Raw genomic sequence first — 11,553 nt, forward strand, 5'->3', positions numbered from 1 at the left:
GCCAAATGGAATTAATATGGACTTCTGGAATAAATCTTCTAATCCTTTCAGAGATCTCTGCCAGTCTGCTTCCATCTCATCATACTGGTCCACGATCCACTCATGTGGAGACTCTTGCCCAGGCAAACCATCGGACATTTCTAGTTGGAGTGTAATTTATGTGCCAAGTCATAATAACTACCTTGAAAATATTATGAAAAGTCAATATAATGAAAAGCTTTCCCTTGTCTCGTTCTTGAAATTCTTCTCCAGCTTAACCCAATTGCATAAGTCACTTAGAGGCCTTTAAACAAAATGAAATCCTAATGACGTCTCTGCCATGAATAATTAATTGTTCGTGTACAACCTTCTCAACAAAATCCATTCTCATTAGATTAGAGGTTTCCTCAAGATGCGTGAGTTCATTATGGACATTTTTACTTCCTTCTTGTACCTTTCTTTCTTTGTCCATCTTATCTGTGTCTGTGATCTGAGAATTCACCACTCTGACAGCCTTCCAAAGAGGAAGAGTGGGAAGGCATTTACAGACCTTTAAGAAGTGGTCAAATGTCTTACTGTTTTAAACATAGTGGCTTAAATGAGAGAGTAAACAACAGATAGTGAAGGACTGAACTTACCGTGGTAAGGAAGGGTAGTTTGCTCTTTCAGTGGGAAAAAAGGGGGGGGGAGAGTAAGGTAGGTATGTTTAGCCATATTCTTAGAAACTGACTTTTTCATCAATGAGTCTTCTGCCTTCATGAGAAAATCCTGATGACCAAAAAACCTTGGGAAAAAAGAAACATAATAAAATCTTGTAATTTCTTTTCAGATGATGGAATGCAAGGTCATAGACACAAGAGGAGAAACTTCAGAGGTCATCTTCTACTCATTTGACAAAGAGCTGAAATGCTGCCATCTGTTACAGTTCTAGCCACTGGACTATAATGAACCCTGTCCCATTCCATTCACAGTCCTGCCTTTCCGCTCTTCCCTTCTCAAGCCTCACACACAACTGTGTTCAATTATTCCAGCCCTGTTGCTGAATTGAATCAGATTTATTAAATCTGCATTTGAATTTCTCTAACTACTCTAGAAGAAGAAAAGGATCTCATCTCCAACTTCAAACACATCTAAAAGACAGAAACACATTTCTATCTTCCTCCCAATCATAAGTTATACATACTGGATGATGCCTAAATTATCATTGTTGTTCACAGTAATGGTCTAAACGCTTAGGCATAAAACGGACTTGGTAGATATTAGGCACTAGAGCTTTTGTTTCATAGTTTTTTAATATAACTATATTCATCCAACAGACAAGATTTTGTATCCCGTCCTTTTTCATCTAGCATAACATAAGCATTTTTGAGGTTACACAAAGGCTTACAACCACCTTTAGAAAAGCTGATTAACATTCCATTGGGTGGACGCACTCTACTTTAACAAACCATGCTCTTTTCTTCCCATTTTTCATTATCCTTAATAATACTGGAATGAGCAACATCTTTCTTCATAAAACTTTTCCAACATTTAGTATTATTTCTATAGGTTCGATTCTTAGAAGTGTAACTACTGAATTAAAGGATAATATTCAGGTTGTTGAGATATATCGTGAAAAACTTTCCCAAAACACTACTCCAACTTATACTGCTACATATACTATTCAAATTAACAGGATCAATTAATTTTCAATTCAAGGGTGGTCAACAATATACAGAAGAGGGTGACTTTAAATGTTTATTGTGAAAGGTATCTTACATACAGAAAAATACATAACATATATGCAATCTAATGAATGAATAATAATAAAATTAACACTCTTGTACCCATCCCCCAATTTAAGATATAGAATGCTCTAGAAGTAGAAGCCCCCTTTGTATACTGTGGCATTCACATGCAGATTTCATAATATCACTAGCTTAACATATATATAGAAAGACACATATATTTATATTCCATTCACATCACAGCCCATGCTGCCTAAGGATGTAATTCTGGGGTGTTTCTATCTTACGATTTTACCATCTTGTACCCTTTTTTTTTTTTTCTGCCTCTAGTCAAGTATGACAAATAAGAGCAACAGCATGGAGAACTCTGCTTTGAACTGCCTTTCTCAAAAAGTGACATATCTTTGCTTTCTTTGTGAGAACTGCCCCATGGCCTCATCTTTACTGTAAAGGAGGTTGGCAGATGCAGCTTCCCTATATACACAAATGGAGCTGCCCATTGCATCTAGCCTCCGCAACAACACCCTTCCCCAAAAAAGCAGTCCCTTCCTGACTTTTGTGTTAATCACTCCCTTGCTTTTCTTTAGTCAAAAAAAATTATCTAGGAAGCATAAACCTAATCGTGTGAGAGAAGTACACAAAATCATATTCATTCTAAATAAACAATCTATTGTTGATTGAATTCTCAGATGCATTCCTTCTTTCATCATTTTTTTAAATCACTACCTTCTATATGCAAAATCTAGAAGGAAAGATGCAATTAATTTTCATGCTGTCACATAGTACTTGGCTCCAATAGTGCATCAGCAAACTTCCCTCATGAGAAAATTCTAACTGTAATCAAGAAAGCAAATATCTCCCAAGAGCTCCTGGGAGAAATAGCTGATTCTAGGCCTGGGGCAGGGCATATATAAGATGAGCCTGAAGCACCTTGTTATAGCAGGAAGTAAAGGAATGTTCAAAAAAAATCCCAGTAATGGGAGTGTGTCATAGGCATACAGGGGCCAACTAAAAGCACTCACAATGGCCAAAGCTGGGACAGTTTGAGCAACAAAAATCAAGTAGTATTGGATTAAAACCCAGCATATCATATAGGTAAAGATCCAAGTCCAACTGATATAAATAAATGATTGGAAAAACAAATGGGAGAGATAAACCTTCCATGCAGAAGAATTTATGTAGATATTCCATCTACAAGGTGGTAGAGCACAACTCCCTACTATTTAAGTGTGGGCTGTACACGGTGACTAACTTACAAAGAGCAGAGTATGGAAAGGGAGTAACTCTACAATGGAGAAATCTGGCGAACACCACCTCAGCCAGGTGATTATGGTTAACATGAAGAGTGACAAGTCATGTTGATGGGATGTACTCTTGATATGATGCAAGGAAAACGTCAATTTACCTCTGTGCTCATCCCCAACAGCACACATAAGCCTAGTCTAATGAGAAAACATCAGGCAAATCCCAAATGAGGAACATCCTACAAAATGCCAGTACTCCTCTGATTGTCAAGGTCATCAAAAAAAAGCGAAGTCTGAGAAACTGCCAGAGCCTACATTAAGACATTAAGTAGGATTTCATGTTATATCCTAGAGGGGATTCTGGAATAGAAAAGGGACATTAGGTAAATATTAAGAAAATCTGAATAAAGCATGTATTTCAGTGAATAACAACATATCATTATTGGTGTATTAATTGCAATAAATGTACATACTTGCGCCAGCAAGGCTCAGGATCCCTTGGTGGCTCAGCAGTTGAGCATCTGCCTTTAGCCCAAGGTGTGATCGGGGTCCTGGGATCGAGCCCCACATCAGGCTCACTGCATGGAGGCTGCTTCTCCCTCTGCCTGTGTCTCTGCCTCTCTCTCTCTCTCTGTCTCAAATAAATAAATAAATAAATAAATAAATAAATAAATAAATCTTTAAAAAAAAAGAAGAAGCTAAAGGAAAAGATCAAAAGAAACATCAAGCAACTGTGGCCAATTTTATCTGTATGCTTGAGTTTTAGACAGTAATAATTAAACTTGGGTAATAAGAGATGAGGCCTGAAGAAAGGTGTCTCCTGAGGGAACTATGATGTAAGGCATGAGGCGGAGGGGTCATCTCATTATCAAAAGCTGTGGTCTTGTGGGCGAGTTTTCTGTGCATTTGTCCAAAATGGATGCTGTCAAAAATTTAAATGACCCTCGCCTGAAAAATAATGGTCCAGCAGCCAGCTCTGGACAGGAAGATAGTGAGACTGCCATGCTTAGCTCCTTCCAGAAGCACTTGCCTCTCTGGCGCCCTCCACAGCACCCTTCAGTCACCTGCACAAGTGGTTATTATTCTGTTTCTGTATGTTTGAAATAATCCATAATAATATTAAACTCATGTTTTTCTAGATTTTTTTTCCTATTGAAACTTCAATTTTGAAATACTTGCAGACAACTTGCAAAAATAGCTCACCCTTCACCCAACTTCCCCATATGATAACATTTCACATAGCTATAGTACAATGATTAAAACCAAGAAATTAACTTTGAAGAAATACTATTAATTAATCTACTAACTATCTTCAAATGCCACCAACTGTCCCACTAATATCCTTTTTCTGGTCCAGGATCACACATTGCATTTAGTTGCCATGTCTCCAGCCTGGGGCAGTTCCTCTGCCTTTTCTTTCACATCCTTAACACTTTTGAACCATCAGAGTAAAGCAGTTAAATTCATGGAGTTTATGGCAATCTCCCCAAAACAGTCTTATTGAAGAGAGCTCTTCAGATCGTTGCCAGCACATCAGGGAAGAGCCGTGATATGGGTTCTTATCTGAGATGTCTCTATCACCTCAAGCAAACCCCCAGAAGGAGCAAGAAGAGGATAAGGAAGTGTCAGAGCAGGGGCAGGACTGTCCTGCATCAAAATTACAGACAAACCAAGTTTTAAACTAAGGTCTCCTGAGCCTCTACCTCAGTGCCACGCTCCTAGATACCCAGAAACCTCACCTCCTTTGCTGGAATTTCTGAGGTGGGGGGGGCACTATGAGTAAATATCTGCCCAAGTCCATTCACCAGGGCTTGGTGGGGGAGTTCAACCCAAAACTGTCTGAGAGAGGACCAAGCTGTCAGTACTGTGCGCCCTGGAGCTGACTGGGGGCCTCGGTCTCCAGCCTTCCCAGAGTTTAGCATAAAAGACCAGACTGTCAGGGCCAAGAGAGGGGTTTCCTCTATTGCATGCTTTCTCAGGCTACTGTGAAATAGCATCCTGCCCCGCAGGGCCCGGAGCTAGGGTAACCCTCCCCTAGGGCTCACAGCAGTAGAGATAAGTGGTGCTACACCGCCATCTAGGGCTGAAATAAGAAAGTGCAACAATGCTTCCCTGGTCTTGGGGACCTAAACTAGTTACTGAGCAGAGGTTGACAATCTAGAAGAAGCAACATGCCAAGATTTACTCAGTTTACTAATATCATACTCTGAAAAGCCAATATGGTTTATTGGGTAGAAAGACTTTGGGGTCGGATGGACTGAGAGAGGATCCCTTCTCTGTATTCAGTGTGGCTTGTTCAGTCTCTGAATGTCTCTGGCCTTTATTTTCCTCATATTTACAATGAAGCTAATAATAGTTACATTTAGGGTTGTTATAGAAGCACCTGGGTGGCTCAGGGTTGAGTGTCTGCCTTTGGCTCAGGTCGTGATCCCAGGGTCCTGGGATCGAGTCCTACATCAGGCTCCCCACAAGGAGCCTGCTTCCCCTCTGCCATGTCTCTGGCTCTCTCTCTGGCTCTTATGAATAAATAAATAAAATCTTTTTTTAAATGGTTGTTATAACATACCTCGATGAGCACTGGATTCATAGTAGCCCCTCAATAAATGTATTCCGTCTCACATGTCTCTCCATCCCTTTGTGCACAATTACCATAACAACCTTGAGCCATAGAAATGGACGAGATAGTCCATGAGAGGTGTGATGACATTTATCCAAAGAGTCAGACATGCCGTAAAATCCAGAAGCCATACTGCATAGTGCTCTAAGCAGACACTGTGACAGGTGACCACCTTGTTTTCAATACCAGCTCTGCCAGTTGCTGGTTTTTCCATCTGCAAAATAGAAATGGTAATAAACATATCTACATCCTAGGATTGTTGTGAAAATTAGATAAATGAGGGAACTTTCCAGAATGCTCGGTGAGACGCAGAGGAGTGGCGGCTGCCCTTGCTGCACCCAGCAACACGCTCCTTCCCGCTCCCGTCACCGGCCTGGGTCTTTTCACTGGCTGTAGAAAATGGTGAAAGAAACCACTTACTATGATGTTTTGGGGTCAAACCCAATGCCACCCAGGGGGAATTGAAAAAGGCTTACAGGAAACTGGCCTTGAAGTACCACCCTGATAAGAATCCAAATGAAGGAGAGAAGTTTAAACAGATTTCTCAAGCTTATGAAGTGCTCTCTGATGCAAAGAAAAGGGAATTATATGACAAAGGAGGACAACAGGCAATTAAAGGAGGTGGAGCTGGTGGTGGTTTTGGCTCCCCTGCGGAGATCTTTGATTTGTTTTTTAGAGGAGGAGGAAGGATGCAGAAAGGAGAGGTAAAAATGTTGTACATCAGCTCTCAGTAACCTTGGAAGGTTTATATAATGGTGCAACAAGAAAACTAGCTCTGCAAAAGAATGTGATTTGCGATAAATGTGAAGGCCGAGGTGGTAAGAAAGGAGCAGTTGAATGTTGTCCCAATTGCCGAGGTACTGGAATGCAAATAATAATTCATCAGATAGGACCTGGAATGGTTCAGCAAATTCAGTCTGTGTGCAGGGAGTGCCAGGGCCATGGGGAACGGATCAGTCCTAAAGATAGATGTAAAAGCTGCAACAGAAGGAAGATAGTTGGAGAGAAGATTCTAGAAGTGCATATTGACAAAGGCATGAAAGATGGCCAGAAGATAACATTCCATGGTGAGGGAGACCAAGAACCAGGACTGGAACCAGGAGATATTATCATTGTTTTAGATCAGAAGGATCATGCTGTTTTACCCAATGAGGAGATCTTTTCATGCGAATGGATATACAGCTGGTTGAAGCCTTGTGTGGCTTTCAAAAGCCAATATCTACTCTTAACAACCCAACCATCACCTCTCATCCAGGTCAGACTGTCAAGCACAGGGATATCAAGTGTGTGCTAAACGGAAGCATGCCAATTTATCGTAGACCATATGAGAAGGGTCACCTAATCATCAAATTTAAGATAAACTTCCCCGAGAATGGCTTTCTCTCTCCTGATAAAATTTCTTTGCTGGAAAAAACTCCTAACTGAGAGGAAGGAAGGAGAAGAGACTGATGAAATGGACCAAGTGGACCTAGTGGACTTTGATCCCAATTAGGAAAGACGATGCCATTACAATGGGGAAGCATATGAGGATGATGAACATCATCCTAGGGGTGGTGTTCAGTGTCAGACCTCGTAATGGGGCCAGTGAATAACACTGCTGCTGGCATCTTAAATGCAGTAGTGAATGAGTGAAGGACTATAATCATAGCTCACTACTTGCTATTGTTTTTAATATTCAACTATAGTAGTGTTTTAAAAGTTAAATGAAGAATAAACTCAAATATAAAAAAAGAAAGTTACATAAATGAATATCTGCAAAGCACTTAGTAGAGTCAACATTTGATGAGTGTGATCAATTATTAATAATATTTCTGAATGTTGCCGACCCAAAAATGCAGGGCTGGGAGTGGAAAGGCTCCCAGCCAGCATTTATTTGATTTATAAAAAGAAAATGTTACATATTACATTTCTTGTCTTTTTGAATGCTTCTATCCCATCCCTTGTGTTTTCCCCTAAATACACACACACACACACACACACACACACACACACACATAATCTGTTTTCAAATAGTAACTGTGAGTCTGATGCCTCTTAACTGTTAGCTTCCTGGGCCAGACCACGAAGCAGCATGGCCTGGGCAGCCTAGCCGGGCTTCATAGACAGCCGGGCCCCTCAGAGAGCTGCATATGCCTTGTAAAGAGAATCTTCTATTACTGTGAAATCTCCCTCTTACTCCAGTTGCTTCTTACCTTAAAGTCCGCTTTGGAAACTAAAAACATCAGCTTCCTGTTGGTTCATAATCACATGGGAAGGTTTTTTCCACTCTTCTACTTTCAGCCCTCCCATACCCTTATACTGAAGGTTTGGTTTTGTTTTTAAAGATTGATTTTATTTGTTTGTTTGTTTGTTTGTTTATTCAAACATTCGTTCATTCATTCATTTGACAGAGAGAGAACACAAGCAGGGGGAGCAGCAGGCAGAAGGAGAGGGAGAAGTGGGGCTCAATCCCAGGACCCCGAGACCATGACTTGAGCTGAAGGCAGATACCCAACCATCCAGCCATCCAGGTGCCCCAACCTTTGTTGTTTTTAAGGCTCTTAAAAATCAGATTTTGTTATTTATCCAGGCCAGCAATATTGTCTTTATTTTTTTTCAATATTGTCTTTAGATTGTAATATTTAGTCCACTTCTGCATGATGTAAGTATTGATGCATTCAGGCTTAAATCTACCTTCTTGCTGTTTGCTCCATTGGTTCCCATCTATACTATGCTCCTTTCTCTCCTTTCTTGCCTTTTGAATTTTTAAAATTTCATATTCCCCTTATATTATCTGTTTGCCTTACATTTTAATTTTTTTAGTAAATACCAGAGAAATTGAAACACACACCCTGCTTTATTAATTCCTAATATAAATTAGTGCCTTCAACATTTCCATTGCCAAGACAATCTAAGGACCTCAGGATATTCCATTCTATTTACCTCTCATCAGACATCTAGGCTACCTTTGTCATAATTTTTAGTTCATTATACATGGAAGACACCATAAAAATCAGATTTCTACTTTATGGATTTTACTTTTTAGATTTATACACATATTTACCTTTCCGTGCCTTTTCAATTCCTTTCTGCACCTCCAAGTGATCTGTGATCATTCTCCTTATGTTCCAACAGCCATTAGTATTTTCCTTTTGATACTTTCAAATGGTGACAAAATCTATTTTCATTTGCTTGAAAATGTCTTTTGAAGGATATTTTTGTTGCCTATAGTCTCCCAGGTTGGCTGTTTTCTTTAAGCTCTTTGAAAATATCACTATTATGCTTACTTACTGTTACTTCATTGAAAGTTCTCCTCTGGTTACTTTTATAACTTGTCTTTTTCCAACAGTTTTACTAGGAAGCAATTGATGTGACTTTCTTTAAGATCAATAGCATTTCTTACATCTGTGGTTCAATGTCTTTATATTTTTATTTTTTTATTTTTTTATGGTTCAATGTCTTTAATCAGCTTTGGAAAATTCTTAGCCATTGTCTCTTCAAATATTGTGTCTGCTTTATTCTCCCCCCTATTCTCTCTCCATCAGTCTGGATATTTGTTGACCTTTCAGTTCACCAATTCTCTCTTAAACTGTGACCATCAAAACCATCTACTGATTTTTTAAATTTTAGCTATGGGGATCCCTGGGTGGCACAGCGGTTTGGCGCCTGCCTTTGGCCCAGGGCGTGATCCCGGAGACCCGGGATCGAATCCCACATCGGGCTCCCGGTGCATGGAGCCTGCTTCTCCCTCTGCCTGTGTCTCTGCCTCCCTCTCTCTCTCTCTCTGTAACTATCATAAATAAATTTTTAAAAAAAATTTAAAAAAAATAAAATAAATTTTAGCTATGTTATTTTTCAATTCTAGAATTTCCTTTTTATATGATTTCCAGGTCTCTGCTGAAATTTCTCCTTCTTCTCATTTAATTCCTTGAACTTTTTTTTTAATTTTACTTATTTTTAAATGTTTTTATTTGAGTCTAGTTGATACACAATGTTACATTAGTGTCAGGTATACAACACAGTGATTCCATGTCTCTGCTATACATCATGCTCTGCTCACCACAGTATAGCTACCATTGTCACCATACATTATTACAATATCATTTACTGTATTCCCTATGCTGAATATTCATTCTATAATTTTTATTCATTCTATCACTGGAAGCCTGTATCTCCTCCTCACTCATTTTGCCCATGCCTCTACCCAACTCCACTTTAGTAACCATAGGTTTGTTCTCTATATTTATAGTTCTGATTCTGTTTTTTGTTTGCTTATTCATGTTCTTTTTAGATTCCACATAAAAGTGAAGTCATAGGGACGCCTGGGTGGCTCAGCGGTTGAGTGCCTGCCTTCAGCTCAGGGCGTGATCTCCTGGAGTCCCGGGATTGAGTCCCACACCAAGTTCCCTGCATGGAGCCTGCTTTCTCTCTGCCTATGTCTCTACCTCTCTGTGTCTGTGTCTCTCATGAATAAATAAAATATTTTTTTAAAAAGTGAAGTCATACTTCTTAGTCTGACTTATTTCACTTAGCATAATACCTTCTAGGTACACCCATATTATCACAAATGGTAAGATCTCATCCTTTTTATAGCTGCATAATATTCCTCTGTGTGTATGTATCTTCCATATCCTTTGTCTATCATGGACACTCAGGTTGCTTCCATATCTTGGCTATTATAAATAATGTTGCAATAAACACAGTAGTGCACGTATCTTTTAGAATTAGTGTTTCCATTCTCTTTGGAGAAATAATAGTGGAATTACAGGAATATTTAGTATTTCTATTTTTAGTTTTTTGAGGAGGCTCTATACTGTCTTCCACAGTTGCTGCACCAATTTACATTCCCCACCAAGTGTACCAGGGTTCCTTTTTCTCCACATCCTCACCAACAATTGTTGTTTCTTGTGTTTCTTGTTTTAGCCATCCTGACAGGTAGGAGATGACAGCTTAATGTGATTTTGATTTGCATTTCCCTGATGATGAGTGATGAGCAACTTTTCATGTGTCTGTTGGCCATCTGGATGTCTTCTTTGGAAATATGTGTATTTAACGCCTCCATCCATGTCTTAACTGGATTGTATTTTAGTGTTGAGTTGTATAAGCTCTTTATATAATTAGGATATTAGCCCCTTATCAGATATATCATTTGCAAATATCTTCTCCCATTTAATAGATTGTCTTTTTTTTTTACAGATTTTATTTATTTATTCATGAGAGACACACAGAGAGAAAAGAGAGGAAGAGACAACAGGCAGAGGGAGAAGCAGGCTCCATGCAGGGAGCCTGATGTGGGACTCGATCCCGGGTCTCCAGGATCACGCCCTGGGCTGAAAAGGGCGGTAAACCGCTGAGCCCCCAGGGCTGCCCAAGTCTTTTGTTTTATTGATGGTTTCTGTACCTAGGTTAGGGAAATTTTCAGCCATTATTACTCAGATAAGTCTTCTGCCCTTTTCTCTCTTTCTTCTCTTTATGGGATCCCTATAATGTGAACGTTTGTTCACTTGACGGTGTCTAAAAATCCCTTAACCTAATCTCATGGTTTTTTTATTCTTTTCTCTTTTTGTTGTTTAGCTTGGGTGCTTTTCATTACCCTGTCTTCCAAATGGCTGGTACATTCTTCTATATCTGCTAATCTGTTGTTGATTCCCTCTAGTGTTTTTTATTTCAGTTTTGTTAGTCTTTAATTCTGGTTCCTTTTTTATATTTTCCCCCCTTTCCTGAAAATCTCATGGAGTTCTTCCCCTCTTCTCTCCAGCCCAGTGAGCATCTTTACAATCATTACTTCCAATTTTTTATCAGGTATATTGCTTATCTCCATTTCATTTAGTTCTTTTTCTGAGGTTGTGTCTTGTTCTTCCTTTTAGAACATATTCTACGTCTCCCCCATTTTGCTGGACTTTCTGTTCTTTTTCCTATGGATTATGCATAAGAGTATTTTTCTCCTGTACCTGAAGGAATGGTCTTATGTGTGGTCATCCCCTATGTAGACTGTGTGTGCTTGGTG

General features: G+C 39.4%; 1 long non-coding RNA gene and 1 pseudogene across 2 annotated transcripts in view; one reads left to right on the plus strand and one right to left on the minus strand.

Moving 5' to 3' along the window:
* The window catches only part of LOC111098822, a 54,367-nt gene that overhangs the window by 41,485 nt on the left and 1,329 nt on the right, over window positions 1-11,553 (minus strand). For both annotated transcript variants that reach the window (XR_005369697.1, XR_005369698.1), the window contains exons 2-4: window positions 5,517-5,781; window positions 3,424-3,581; window positions 618-763 (exon numbers count right to left, since the gene is read on the minus strand). This is a non-coding gene — a long non-coding RNA (uncharacterized LOC111098822). The remainder of the gene's footprint in view (window positions 1-617; window positions 764-3,423; window positions 3,582-5,516; window positions 5,782-11,553) is intronic.
* LOC100687668 lies at window positions 5,967-7,143 on the plus strand (annotated as a pseudogene).

The sequence above is a fragment of the Canis lupus genome, chromosome 14 (genome assembly GCF_011100685.1).
Source record: "Canis lupus familiaris isolate Mischka breed German Shepherd chromosome 14, alternate assembly UU_Cfam_GSD_1.0, whole genome shotgun sequence".
Lineage (NCBI taxonomy): Eukaryota > Metazoa > Chordata > Mammalia > Carnivora > Canidae > Canis > Canis lupus.